Source organism: Jaculus jaculus, chromosome 13 (assembly GCF_020740685.1).
Source record: "Jaculus jaculus isolate mJacJac1 chromosome 13, mJacJac1.mat.Y.cur, whole genome shotgun sequence".
Classification (NCBI taxonomy): Eukaryota; Metazoa; Chordata; class Mammalia; order Rodentia; family Dipodidae; genus Jaculus; species Jaculus jaculus.
In genome coordinates this window covers 52313263-52329067 of record NC_059114.1, presented here as the reverse complement: position 1 = coordinate 52329067, position 15805 = coordinate 52313263, and positions in this window count along the sequence as shown.

The following is a 15805-nucleotide window of genomic DNA, read 5'->3' as shown; positions in this document are numbered from 1 at the left end:
CCTGACTGTGTCTCTTTCTCAAGCTTTTACAATTCTGTAGAATGGAGAGAGATAAAATTGTTCTCAGGACCATGCCTATGGGAATACATCAGGTAGTCTCTTTTTCTGTAATATTGAGATAGGATATCTGTCAAACTTATGTGAAGGCTGGGGAAGTGTGAAAAATAACTGAGAATATACTTGGAAACTTAAACACTATACTTATAACTATAAATCTGTTTACTTATAAGTGTTAATACTACTTCATATAATATAAGACAAATAGTGGAGATATTAATATCATATGTTAAGCTCTAGATAAACTAATTTTTGTACATTCACTGATACCGACCCAATACCCGCATAGTAGCTGCTCTGCAAACATTTGTTTATGTTTCTGCAGCATATGTGGGATGATTTATACAATAGCATTATTATTGTAAGATACAAAATATTTGGATCTAAGTTCATATGTTAGGCACAATTACCTAATTCTGTGTATAATTGAATATTTTCTTGTTTGTCCAGTATAAATAAGAGATGTTGGGCTGGAAAGATTGCTCAGTGGTTAAAGGTGCTTGCTTGTAAAGCCTGACATCCTGGGTTCAGTTCCCCAGTACCCATGTAAAGCCAGATGCACAAAGTAGCACATAGGACTGGTGTTTGTTTGTAATGGCAGGAGCTCCTGCCATACCCATTCTTACTCTTCCTCAGACACACAAATAAATGAATAAATAATAAATAAAATGAAGAATGTGTATTGGGGAGTATATGGTGGTGGTTATGTCAAAGATATAAGATCTAAAGTTCCTACAAATTGGTATTTTGGAACTAATGTTTTATTCACTGAACTTTCCATATTCTAGATGCTGTACAAGTTTATATGAGTTTTATATGTGCATAATAAAATGTCATTATTATGCGTTTAAAATGCATTGCTTAACATATGGTGGATTCTTTCAAAAAATGTTTTCAATTATATATTAGATAAAAAATATCATATGATAAAGGTTTTGATAATTTAACAGAAAATATTAACAACTGATTCTTAGAAAAGAACTTGGGTATGACTCAATATGGACTTAGTAAACTGTTAGTCGTATCTAGTTTGTATAAGATTGTTCATTGCCTTCATTTTGTCATGAAGCAGTAGTATATGTAGTCATATTGCTACCATTTATTTGGCTTTCCTTATAAATGTGATCATTGCTAATATTTACAGCTTGCAAAGTTGGTAAAAACAATTTCTTAGCCTTTCCTAAAAACTTCATATATATTGTGGTTCTGCGAGTTGACATTGGAAGTCAATGTTTCAAGTGACCATTGTGTATCAGTGGTCTCCCTGGTAAGTCATATCTAATGGTGAAACTACTGCATTGCTGATATTGGAGAAGTGAAGCCTTGTGCCTCACAATGACTCAACACCACAATGTTAACTATGTAGAAGTTATTTTGTCACTAAGGCTCTTAAAGGCTCAGGGTTCTCACAGTTCTTCAGTCTTGCTGGGAAATCAGTGAGATGCCCCTTGTGCCTCCTGATAGGAGCATTTAACATCTCTCCTGACTTGACTATGCTTATTAAAACCATCTGGCTTGTTCCCTAACCTTAAGCTTTAGGAGATATCTTGTTTTTCATCTCATGAGAAAAGTTCAACTAAGGTATTAATGGATAGTTGATGTGTTTCCCCTCGATAACTAAAAATGTGCCTGAGTGTCTGCTATGTGCAAATTCTGTGTGTATGTAAAAAGAGAAAGGAGAGACCTGTTTAAGGATTTCTGGCTGTAGAATGAGATATACTACAAACATTAGATTTTAAAACACTCATCTAATGGTAAAAGCTATTTAATGAGAAGGTTTTGTGGGACAGTGGTTGCCCAGACCCACATATACCAGTGACTAAGAGCCATTCCTTCATCCACAGGCAAAAGTTGAAGGTCATCGCTTGGAAGTTCATTCTGACCTGAAGCTTCCTTTAGTTTCTGATTGACACAGTATGTTAACAAATTTGAGAATAAACTTAAAATCATGAGATTTCGCATAAAAATCTGAATTCTCAGTTTCTGCAGAAATTGCATATCTGATCCCAACATCTTCTCATTTCTGAAACACTCTCAGGGTACCGCATGGCAACCTCAATGTTTGAACTGTTTGCCACAGTCCTCACCAGTCTGTTTTTGTTTTTGACTAGTAAGGTTGCGTCTTACCAGCTATTTGCAGCACATTGAAAAAATAGTAGAGAAGGGGTTGGAGAGATGGCTTAGTGGTTAAGCACTTGCCTGTGAAGCCTAAGGACCCCAGTTCGAGGCTCGATTCCCCAGGAACCACGTAAACCAGATGCACAAGGTGGCACATGCTGCACCCATTCTCGCTCTCTCTCTGCCTCATTCTCTCTCTGTCTGCCACTCTCAAATAAATAAGTAAAAATAAACAAAAAAATTTTTTTTAAATTTTTATTAACATTTTCCATGATTATAAAATATATCCCATGGTAATTCCCTCCCTCCCCACCCCCACACTTTCCCGTTTGAAATTCCATTCTCCATCATATTACCTCCCCATTACAATCATTGTAATTACATATATACAATATCAACCTATTAAGTAGCCTCCTCCCTTCCTTTCTCCACCCTTTATGTCTCCTTTTCAACTTACTGGCCTCTGCAACTAAGTATTTTCATTCTCACGCAGAAGCCCAGTCATCTGTAGCTAGGATCCACATATGAGAGAGAACATGTGGCGCTTGGCTTTCTGGGCCTGGGTTACCTCACTTAGTATAATACTTTCCAGGTCCACCCATTTTTCTGCAAATTTCATAACTTCATTTTTCTTTACCGCTGAGTAGAACTCCATTGTATAAATGTACCACATCTTCATTATCCACTCATCTGTTGAGGGACATCTAGGCTGGTTCCATTTCCCAACTATTATAAATTGAGCAGCAACAAACATGGTTGAGCATGTACTTCTAAGGAAATGAGATGAGTCCTTTGGATATATGCCTAGGAGCGCTATAGCTGGGTCATATGGTAGATCAATCTCTAGCTGCTTTAGGAACCTCCACACTGTTTTCCACAATGGCTGGACCAGATTGCATTCCCACCTGCAGTGCAGAAGGGTTCCTTTTTTTCCACATTCCCGCCAACATTTATGATCATTTGTTTTCATGATGGTGGCCAATCTGACAGGAGTGAGATGGAATCTCAATGTAGTTTTAATCTGCATTTCCCTGATGACTAGTGACGTAGAACATTTTTTAAGATGCTTATATGCCATTCGTATTTCTTCCTTTGAGAACTCTCTATTTAGCTCCATAGCCCATTTTTTGATTGGCTTGTTTGATTCCTTATTATTTAACTTTTTGAGTTCTTTGTATATCCTAGATATTAATCCTCTATCAGATATATAGCTGGCAAAGATTTTTTCCCATTCTGTAGGTTGCCTCTTTGCTTTTTTCACTGTGTCCTTTGCGGTGCAAAATCTTTGTAATTTCATGAGGTCCCAGTGGTTAATCTGTGGTTTTATTGCCTGAGCAATTGGGGTTGTATTCAGAAAGTCTTTGCCAAGACCAATATGTTGAAGGGTTTCCCCTACTTTTTCCTCTAGCAGTTTCAAAGTTTCCAGTCTGATGTTAAGGTCTTTAATCCATTTGGACTTAATTCTTGTGCATGGCGAGAGAGAAGAATCTATTTTCATCCTTCTGCAGATATATATCCAGTTTTCAAAACACCATTTGCTGAAGAGGCTGTCTCTTCTCCAATGAGTATTTTTGGCATTTTTATCGAATATCAGGTGGCTATAGCTACTTGGGCTTACATCTGGGTCCTCTATTCTGTTCCACTGATCTACATGTCTGTTTTTGTGCCAGTACCATGCTGTTTTTGTTACTATGGCTCTGTAGTATAGGGTAAAATCAGGTATGGTGATACCACCAGCCTCTTTTTTGTTGCTCAGTATTATTTTAGATATTCGAGGTTTTTTGTGTTTCCAAATGAAGTTTTCGATTGTTTTTTCTATTTCCATGAAGAAAGCCTTTGGAATTTTGATAGGGATTGCATTAAATGTGTAGATTGCTTTAGGTAAGATTGCCATTTTCACGATATTGATTCTTCCAATCCAGGAACAAGGGATGTTTCTCCACTTTCTAGTGTCTTCTGCAATTTCTCGCTTGAGTGTTTTAAAGTTCTCATTGTATAGATTCTTTACTTCCTTGGTTAGGTTTATTCCAAGGTATTTTATTTTTTTTGATGCAATCGTGAATGGGAGTGATTCTCTGATTTCATCCTCTGTATGTTTGTTGTTAGCATATATGAAGGCTACTGATTTCTGTGTATTTATTTTGTATGCTGCTACATTGCTGTAGGTTTTGATCAGCTCTAACAGCTTGCTAGTAGAGTCTCTAGGGTCCTTTATGTATAGAATCATGTCATCTGCAAATAATGAGAACTTGATTTCTTCCTTTCCAATTTGTATCCCTTTTATGTGTGTCTCTTGCCTTATTGCTATGGCCAAGACTTCCAAAACTATATTAAATAGAAGTGGGGACAGTGGACACCCTTGTCTTATTCCTGATTTTAGTGGAAAAGCTTCCAGTTTTTCCCCATTTAGTAATATGTTGGCTGTAGGCTTGTCATAAATAGCCTTTATTATATTGAGATATGTTCCTTCTATTCCCAGTCTCTGTAGGACTTTTATCATGAAGGGATGTTGGATTTTGTCAAATGCTTTCTCTGCATCTAATGAGATGATCATGTGATTTTTGTCCTTCAACCCGTTTATGTAATGTATTACATTTATAGATTTGCGTATGTTGAACCATCCCTGCATCTCTGGGATAAAGCCTACTTGTTCAGGGTGAATGATCTTTTTGATATACTCTTGTATTCTGTTTGCCAATATTTTGTTGAGAATTTTTGCATCTATGTTCATGAGGGAGATTGGTCTGTAATTTTCTTTTTTTGTTCTATCTTTGCCTGGTTTTGGTATCAGGGTGATGCTGGCCTCATAGAAGGAGTTTGGTAGAATTCCTTCTTTTTCTATTTCCTGGAAAAGCTTAAGAAGCAATGGTGTTAGCTCTTCCTTAAAAGTCTGGTAAAATTCAGCAGTGAATCCATCCGGGCCTGGGCTTTTTTTAGTTGGGAGATTATTGATAACTGTTCGGATCTCCATGTTTGTTATAGGTCTATTTAAGTGATTAATCTCATTTTGATTTAATTTAGGTAGGTCATATAGATCAAGGAAATCATCCATTTCTTTCAGATTTTCATACTTTGTGGAGTATATGCTTTTGTAGTATGTCCCTATGATTTTTTGAATTTCTCTGGAATCTGTTGTGATGTTGCCTTGTTCATCTCTGACTTTATTAATTTGTGTCTCTTCTCTCTTTCTTTTGGTCAGATTTGCTAAGGGTTTATCAATCTTGTTTATCCTTTCAAAGAACCAACTCTTTGTTTCATTAATTCTTTGGATTGTTCTTTTTGTTTCTATCTCATTAATTTCTGCCCTAATCTTTATTATTTCTTCCCGTCTACTAATTTTTGGTTTGCCTTGTTCTTCTTTTTCCAAGGCTTTAAGGCGAAGCATTAGGTCGTTTACTTGCGACCTTTCTAATTTCTTAATATAGGCACTTAAGGCTATAAATTTACCTCTTAGAACTGCCTTCATTGTGTCCCAGAGATTTTGGTATGTTGTGTTCTCATTATCATTTGACTCTATAAATTTTTTGATTTCCTTTTTGATTTCTTCATTGACCCACTCATCATTTAGTAGTGTATTGTTTAGTTTCCATGATTTTGTGTATGCTCTATAGCCTTTCTTGCTACTGATTTGTAGTTTAATTCCATTGTGGTCAGATAGAATGCAAGGAATTATTTCAATTTTCCTGAATTTGTTAAGATTTGCTTTGTGTCCTAATACATGGTCTATTTTAGAGAATGTTCCATGTGCTGCTGAAAAGAATGTATATTCTGCAGCCTTTGGATGAAATGTCCTGTATATATCTGTTAGGTCCATTCCTTCTATGACCTCATTTAGTCCAGATGCCTCTCTGTTTATTCTTTCCCTGGATGACCTGTCAATTGATGAGAGTGGGGTGTTAAAGTCACCCACCACCACTGTGTTTGGTGTTATCTGTGACCTTAGTTCTAATAGTGTTTGTTTGACAAATTTGGGAGCCCCCATGTTAGGTGCATATATGTTTAGGATTGTAATGTCCTCCTGTTGGAGTGTGCCCTTCATCAATATAAAGTGACCTTCCTTATCTTTCTTGACTAACGTCGGACTAAAGTCTACCCTGTCTGATATTAGGATAGCAACCCCTGCTTGTTTTCTAGGCCCTTTTGCTTGAAACACCGTCTTCCAACCTTTCACCCTAAGGTAATGTCTATCCTTTGTAGAAAGGTGAGTTTCTTGGAGACAACAAATTGTAGGATCCTGCTTTTTAACCCAGTCTGCAAATCTATGTCTTTTCGTTGGGGCATTGAGACCGTTGATATTAAGAGATATTATTGAAAGGTGTGTATTTATGTTTGCCATTTTTGTGTGTGTGTGTGTGTGTGTTACTGGTTCTACCTGTGCTCTCTTCTGTTAACTGGTATTTGAGTATAGCTTGTTTTTTCTAGGTTCCTTATATGTGTGCTTTTCCTTTTGTTCAGCATGGAGGATTCTATCAAGTATTTTCTGTAGAGCTGGTTTTGTCTTCAAATACTCCTTTAACCTGCTTTTGTCATGGAATGTCTTTATTTCTCCATCTATTTGAATGGATAACTTTGCAGGATAAAGTAACCTTGGTTGACAGTTGTTATCTTTCAGAACTTGGAATATATCACTCCAAGCCCTTCTGGCTTTAAAAGTTTGTGTTGAATAATCTGCTGTAATCCTGATGGGCTTGCCTTTGTAGGTAACTTGATTTTTCTCTCTTAACTGCTTTCAATATTTTTTCTTTGGATTGTGTGTTTGGTAGTTTGATTATAATATGGTGAGGAGAGTTTCCAGGTTTTGTGTGGCTGGGGTTCTAAAGGCTTCCTGTGTCTGCATTGGCACCTCTTTCCCAATTTGGGGGAAATTTTCCTCTATGATTTTGTTGAAGATGCCTACTATGCCTCTGGAGTGGAGTTCTTCTCCTTCTACTATCCCCTGAATTTTTATATTGGATCTTTTCATAGTGTCCCGAATATCTTGAAATTCCCACTCATACTTTTCTATAAGTTTGTCTTTCTCTTTGTTGGACTGCATTAGGTCTGCCACCTGGTCTTCTAGCTTAGATATTCTGTCCTCTCCCTCATCCATCCTACTGGTGAGATTTTCTACAGAGTTTTTTATTTCATTAACTGTGTTCTTCATTGCTAGTAATTCTGACTGGTTTTTTTTTATTATTTCTATTTCCCTATTTATGTCTTGTATTGCCTTCTTTATTTCATTAAATTGGTGTCCTGCCTCTTCTTTGATTCCTTTGATTTCCTCTTTGATTTCCTCTTTGATTTCTTCTTTGATTGTTTTCATGTGTTCTTTGACCTTTTGAACATATTTATAATTATTCTTTTGAACTCTTTCTCAGGCATTTCCTCTAACTCTTTCTCACTGGAGGACATTTCTGATGCATTAATACTTTTAGGTGGATTTATATCGTCTTGCTTTTTAGTGTTTCTTGTGTTATAATGTATGTATTTTTGCATCTTGGATTAACTTAATGCTTGGATTTTCTAGCTAGCTGGATATTCTTAGCTGTATCAATTGATTTGATGTAATATATTTTCAGGGTAGGACCTTAAGGTATTAGGTGTGGCTCTTAAGACTCTCAGAGTATCTACAAAGATGTTCTTAGGGGTTGAGTTTCCCTGCTTTAGGAGTATTCAAGCAGGCTGAGTGGAATAAAATACAGGTAGATTCTAAAATTTAACTAAACACTGTACACATTCAATCAAAAACAGCCCTGAGTATGTATGCAAGAGTAGTTATTATAATGACCAGATCCTCTATCAACAAAGAGGTTTAGATTTCTGGTCTGCTGAGGGATCCAAGTCAGCTTGTGACCAAGTGAGACCCTTCCCTGGTGCAATCCCAGTTACCTTGGGTGATTTTGGTCTCAGTCAAGTTGCTGCCTGGGTCGTCGGGCTGCTGTTTTGATTTCTGGAGCTGGGCACTTGCTTTTCCTACGGAGCAAACCGAGTCGCTGCTGCTGCCTCTGCTGCTGCCATAGCTGCCACCACCAGAGCCACCACCGCTGCTGAAGCTGCCGCTGACGTGTCCACCACCGCTGCTCCCCCCGAAGCCGCTGCCGCGGGATCTGCCGCAGCTGCCGCTCCTGGGTCCGCTGCTGCTGGGGCCGCTGGTACCGGTGCTGGAGCCGCTGAAGTTGCTGCCAAACTCTGCTCCTGCTTCGGTCCCACTGTCAGCCCAAGTTGGCGTGGCCGGGTCCCGGGCTGCTGCTGTGTTCGCTGGAGCTGGGTTCAGGCGTTGGGGGAGGGGAGGGAGCCGCGGCTGCTCTGGTTGTCTCACTGCTCCACGTGTTCTTCTACCTTGCGGTCTTCTCCTCCGCTGCTCACTGCCACTCTCCCCTCACGTTTCCCGAGTTGCAGAGAGCGCGGTGTGAGGGGAAAATCCCGCACCTGGCTTTTCCTGCGGCTCGAGCCAAGAGTCTGGCGGCTTTCTGCTGCGCCGCGGCTGCGGCGGTTAGCCGAGCTGCCGGAGCCGCTTTTCCGCCTGTGCAGGCTCTGGATGCTCTATAACTCTTCTACTTCTCCGCTGCCACCTCAATTTCCTATACACCTCACTTTTTAGTAAAAGTGTGTATTTTGCTGAGATTTTTGGTCTTTTTCCCCCCTAGGCTGCTTTGGCGTGGTACCTACGCCGCCATCTTAACCGGAAGTCCCTTTGGTTTAGTTTTTTTGAGGTAGGGTCTTACTTTTGCCCTGGCTGACCTGGAATTCAATACTATGTAGCCCAGGTCGGTCTCCAACGCACAGTGATCCTTCTACCTCAGTTTCCTGAATGCTTGGACTAGAGGTATGTGCTGACACTCTGGCATCCATTAATTATTTTTAGTTTCTAGTTCTTATTTATTTATTATTACTATCTTTTATGTTTACTTTTTGGCTTTTTGAGTCAGCATCTTGTATAGCCCAGTTTGGTCTTGAACTTGCTATGTAGCTTAGGCTGGTCCTCTAAACAAAAAATTTTAAAAAATAGTAGAGAAATAGTTTTAGTGTCCATGTCTATATCAGAAGTAGGAAATAAAAAATTCAAAGAAAAATGTGTTTTGGTAAAAATGGATGAAAGCACGTTCCTTTAAAGAAGTAAAATGTATCCAATGTCCAGTGACTAGGCCTTTGTCAGTCATTTAGTTCATCTGTCTCCTCTTTAAGCATATATATTTAGGTTCCTTGTTTAGGGTGTAAAGAGTAAGGTGGGGAAGAAAGATAAACAGGGAAAAAAATGGAGAAAAGGGAGAAATTGTACAGGCAACAAAAAAGAAGGAAAAGAGAAAGTGATGGTGGGAAATCAGTGCTCCCTGCTTCCCACCCTTGGATACTTCCAACCTATGGATAGCCCGAACATTGTCATATGCACTCCTGTGTTGTCCACAGATAAACTGGCATGCATCAGCACTCCATTTTGGAGAAGTACACCAGCAGAGTCACTTCAAAATCATGTCTAAGTGTTCCTTTTGTAGTCAATTGATCAAAAGGCTGTGGGTCAGGGTAAAGACAGGCACCAAGCCTTGGTGCTATGGGGGAGACAGCTGCTCCTGTCGTGGGTCTGCGTCCCTCAGGCCTGTCTGGGCATGGCCTCGTTGATACTCCTCCCATGTTGTTACACAGTGCTGTGGGTCTCACCCATGTCCCTCCATTGGGTCAATTTCAGCTCCAGATCAGATTTTCAGCTCAGCCTGTGTGGTTGCTTGAGGGACTACATTCGGTCACTCAGTCTCTCCTAGGTCCAGCTGCAATCAAGGGTTATTTCTAAAAATTTTGCTGTTGTTGTTCATTTTTATTTATTTATTTGAGTGTGACAGAGAGAGAAAGAGACACAGAGAGAGAGAGAGAAAGAGAGAATGGGCACGCCAGGGCTTCCAGCCACTGCTAATGAACTCCAGATGCTTGTGGCCCCTTGTGTATCTGGCTAACATGGGTCCTGGGGAATCGAGCCGCGAACCAGGGTCCTTAGGCTTCACAGACAAGTGCTTGACTGCTAAGCCATCACTCCAGCCCCCAGAGATTTCTTAGAGAATAATTATCACAGAAGATAGCATGGACTTGCACTCAACTGACAAGGGTCCATACTCTGATGTATTGCAGAAACTTAATAAGGCATTTCCATCTGTGCCAATTGGTCTTAATGACAGGAAAGAACCTGCCAGATTAACAGTGACAAGGCACATGCCACAGGTACATTGATTCACAGTGTTTGGGACAGTGTCTGTAACTGGTGTTACAACCTGAGTAAGTTTTTAAAAAACTTATTATTGTTTTCCAAAGCTAACTTTCATCATAAGATAAATTTGGGAAGTTTCTGCAAATGTGACATACATCTTTATCCTTATAGTGGTCAATGTTTTTGTGATTATCATAATAACCTCTAACAGTTCCCAATACTAGAATTACTATTTACTGCTTTCATGTAAAAAAAAAAAAAAAAAAAAAAAAAAACACCAGTTCTAGAATCTTCCTTTTGGCTCTTCACACCAGAATAACTCTCTCTTCAAGAGCTGGAAATAGGGCCTCTTCCAGTTGCCACATATGTTTTTCGAAACTGGGGAAATGATTATGAGGCAAGAATGCACTTACTCTGGAAGACAGATTGAAGCCCATGCTCCACATACGGTCACCTAAAGTCGGGTGGAGTTCATCATCTCTAAGATGTCAAAGTTCTCTAATGATTAATCATTTTAGAACCAGTGTCTAGAAATCTAGAAATCATGGGGTATGGTACTACTTTGCATGTGAAATGTGTCCCATAGACTTGTGTTTGAATTCTTAATCCCCAGTTGGTGATTCTGTTTTGGGAAGGTTGTGGAACTTTCTGGAAGTGAAGCCTTACTGGAGGAAGTGTCACAGGGGATGGGCCCTGAGATGTTATAACCTGAATCTCTAGCTATCCTTGTGCTCTCTCTTGCTCTTGCTCTCTGTTCTCTTTCTCCCTGCTGCTGTGACAGTGTGAGGCTAACTTCCTGCTCCTGCCATGCTTTCCCCCCCAGGATGGACTCTCCCCCTCTGGAACAGGGAAGCCAAATTAAACTCTTTTCCTCCCATAAGTTGCTTCTGGCCAGGTATTTTGCCCCAGTGGTGTGAAAGAAACTGATACAGGCACAGGCATTTTCCTTTTTGCATAGCAGATAACTTTGATAGATGAGTAGTACTTTTGGAGAAAATTCTATTGTACATTCTTAAAAAAAAAAAAACTTTAATTCCATGTATATGAGAGTGGGAGTAGATAAGAGAGAATGGGCATGCCAGGGCCCTCAGCTACTTCACATGAACTCCAGATGTGTGTGCCGCCTTGTGCATCTGGTTTATGGGGGTCCTGAGGAATTGAACTTGTGTCTTCTGGATTTGCAGGCAGACACCTTGACCACTAAGCAATCAATCCAACCCTGCAGTACATTATTGTTGCAACCTCACTGGGTCTTTCCCTTAGAGGCTTCAGCCTCCTTTTCTTACAGGTGACCCTATTAACTGACTCATTTTTGAAAAGAGGTAAGAACAATGGCTCTCCATTGAGTCTACTGAAGCAAGATATCTGTGTGCTAAATTTTAAAACAAATTGATAAGTGAGGGCTGGAGGTATTGCCTAGTGGTTATGGCACTTCCCTGCAAAGCCAAGGAACCCAAGTTCAATTCCCCAGGATTCATGTAATCCAGATGCACAAAGTGGTAGATGCATCTGGAGTTTCATTTGCAATGGCATGCCCATTCTCTTTCTATATCTGTCTTTCTCTCTCTCTCTCTTATAAATAAAATAAATAAAATTTTAAAAGTTGACAAGTGAGTGAAGACTTAAGATTTCAGTATAGGAGCACTGTAAGTTGTTTTTTTTCTTTAATGAAATCACTGTGGATAAAGCCGCTTGATTCATGACTCTGGCCTGTTATCCAGCCTAATAATCTTAGCCTCCTAATCTCTGGTGGGGGAGTGCTGTCTGTTGGCCCCTACAGCTTTGTAGGTCCCATCTGAATAGCGTTATATTATACTGCCACCTCTAATCTGCAAATAGATAGCACTGGAAATTTAAAGGAGACCAGAGCTATCTTTACTAATATATTTCTCAATACCTGCATGTTGTGACTGATCCATGGACACTGTGGGGTGCACAGAAAGGAGTGAATGGATGCGTCAGTTCTGAAGGACTCACACCAATAGTTCTGCCATCCGAATCCTTTCAATTGCATTTATTGAAGGCTTGTATTGTGTCCTGTTTTTAGTCAGATAGTTGAACAAACTCTGTAGATTTATTTAGAAACATCCACGCTAAATATTGAATCCAGAATCTATGGTAACTGCACACACATTAATAAATTTGGCCATATCTAAAATTATGCTTTGGCCAAATCTAAAATTATGTTACTTCTTATGTCTAAAATCACTAAATTGCATTCCCGTAAATGTTTTCAGGGGTTTTGATACTATAAATCTTTCCATTTTTTTAAGTGTATACATAATTCTCCTCCCAGGCAAGACCCTTTACTCAGTCTATTGGTCTCTAACTCTAGCTACAGAGCTCAGGATGGTAAAATCTGGTGGTGGCAGATTATGAGTGTTAACTGTTTGGGGGTCTTAAGCAGGGGGAGGATAATTTAAAATAGGGAAGACAGGAAGCTCGGTGGGATATGGGAACTCGTGATTCTCAGAGTTATTGGAATCTACCCAATGTCCTCATTGCAAATTTTGCTCTTTCCCAATCAGTGCCCTATCTTTTACGTAAGAGACCTGGCAAATTTATGAATTTCATTTGGGTTATAATTATCTAAACTACAGGATAGGAAAAAAGTTATGCATTAGCCATATGGCAATGAGAGGTATTTTTAGGGCAGTCCTAGAAGTTCCTTCTTTCTGTAACTTCAGCTGAGACTTTAAAATTCTAACCTTTTATTTAGAGGCAGACAGCCCCGTTCCCTTGTCCTTTCAGCCTTACTTCCACTCTAGATCCTTTAGTGATAGTTAATAGTCTCTCAGAGGTTTTTCTACAAAATACCCTTTACTCCAGAAAGCTATAGATAATTGTCTCATTTTTGCTTTTCAGAGTACAGGTATTTCATTTTTCACTGGAAATGAGGCCTTAATTGCTGTGCAGTCTAACATAGTCCAATAACTAAATCCCAGATTTCCTATCTTGGGGTTTCTGAATCCTGGAACCACTTCTAGAGCCAAACTCTGTTACCTCTCAGGGTCTTGCCAGGAAAGCACTTGCCCCTCTAGGCTATAATAGAAAGGACTGATTAAGTACAAAGGAAATGAAACTTAAAGACAAAAACAAAACAAAACAAAAAACTACTGGGAGGACTTGGACACTTAAAGTTCACGGAAGAAACATTATTGGCCTAAAGGCAGTTTGGAAATTCAGAAATCACTTTAAGTGACCGGTAAGTGCTAAAAGAACCAAAATAGGCACTTCATAAGAGCTCACCCAGAGCATGCTTCAGGCTTTGATGGCATCTACACCCACTGCGGAGGGAGCATAGTGGCTGGATGTATCTCCTGCCTTCCAAATAATGCAAGATGGCTTGTATTTGCAGAATCTAAATGAGGCCATGTGGTGATTAGAACAATCTATCATGCAGGCTTCCAGACCCTATAGTGTAAGGAAGAGCTTGGATGGGTAGAGATCGTGGTGTTGACAGTCCATATTTGACACAGTATATGACAATCAAATTCTGAAAAATACTTAAAATCTGTCAACAAAAATAAAATATGAATATCACCTTTTTTCTATTGCATTTCCAAGGATCATAGTGTTCTCATTATCTGCTTCTTTCTTCTCCCAGCTGAGTCAATTATGTGCAGACTTTAAGATGAGAATACATAGGTAAAAGGTAAACAGAGAAGGATTAAAAAATCGATGGAGGAAGTTTTGGGAAGATTGGAAATAAAGGTATAAGCATACACCAGATACATAGGAGGGCTTTGGTTAGAAGCATTATAGCTTGAAACATTGTTGTCAGTTACATGTTAACTTCATGGTACTTAAAAACAAACCAAAGGCATTTCATCATGTTGAGACAACTTTTGGTTGCTGTGTTTTTTTATATGTTCGGTTCAAACACAGAGTTTCCAAGTATGGTTTACAGACACTTGGTGTTCCCAAGAGACTTCCAGAGGTTCAGGGAAGTCAAATTTCTCTTCACATAGCAAGAAGAGGCTTTTCTTTTTACCTTCGCAAAATTTCTACTGATGTGCATAGACAATAGTGGGTAATGCTACTGGCAATTCAGTAAGAATAACAGCAATGATAGCAAGTCTAAGTCAGTTTGTTCTCCATCACCACACAATCATGTCATAAAGACAACATAAATTAAGCTTCACTTGATGAAGTGGAAAAAATATTGTATTAAGTTTTACTCCTTGAGGATGGATGATGTGAATAATCCATGGGGCAAAAGGGTAAATTCCTATCCCATGTACGGTGCTGGCGCTGCATTGCAAGTGTGCTGAATTTTCAGGACAGGCACACCAATAGCTGCATTTAAACTAAACCAGCCAGGATTTCTACTTTGAGACAATAATTGCTGACAAACTATTGTTATTCAGACTTGGGCATTTGGTACCTGCTGTCTCAAATGTAAACAAAACGCACCTATTACTTGAAGAAAAACAATCCTGGCCACACGCTGACAATAATACAATTAAAGCTTTCAAGTGAAAGTTAATGAGAGGGGATACAGTTAGGGTGACTTAGACCCCTGAGGGTAAACTAGGCAGGAAAGTCTGCACTTGCTGGAAATGAAAGATGGTCTGACTTCTTATGTCTTGCCTAGTTCCCTAGACTTGTTTTTCCACAATCAGGACCTCTCCTGGGAGGCAGGTCTTTCTTAGGATTTAAACTTTGTGGTCGGTCAAGTTCAGCTCCTGGAACTTAGTGTCAGGGCGCCTCTTCCTGAGACAGCCTCGAGCTTAACCAACCAGCTGTCCCTCTGGCTCATCTGAGCTGGAAGACAGCCCACCATCATAAGTTTATATACCTTTGCAAGGGAAAGGCAGGCTTTCTGACCACTTGTACACTTCCAGCTGTGGGTGAGGTTTTCGCTCTGCTGGGTCTGGGCTGGCTAGCCCCTGTAGACCATACTTTCCACATGGGTTCTTTATCCTCCCCAGCTCCCCACATAGCAGGAGCTCCTTGAATTTTCTTTTCTTTTCTTAGTTTTTCCAGGCCCTTCATATGGGATCTCTAGCCCTGTGGGTGCCTTTCCTTGGCTCTGTACTTCCATAAATATAGTAATTCAATAATCATCCTTCTCAGTCTTTATTATTCAATTCTTTGATTAAAATTAGAAACAAACCTAGGGTTTGGGGTTCAAGCACTTTCCTGGACCCTGAGCACCCTGTTAAATTAACAATTTGGAAAATTTATATTTAGAGCATGAAATTGACAGCTTGTAACACTTAAAGACATTTCAGCCAAAATTGGTGGTCCTATAAAATATGTGATTTTATTTAAGTATTGGATAGTGAAGTGTATCAATATTTGGAAGTTCAGCATAATTTGGTGGACCATTTCCCCCAATGACCAAGGCATGGTGTTAGAAAATCACCATCACAGATACCATTACAGTGCAAAGCAGACCAACAGGTTTTAACAGAACAGAGTGCCAATAGCTCACAAATGCAGTCTCAGATC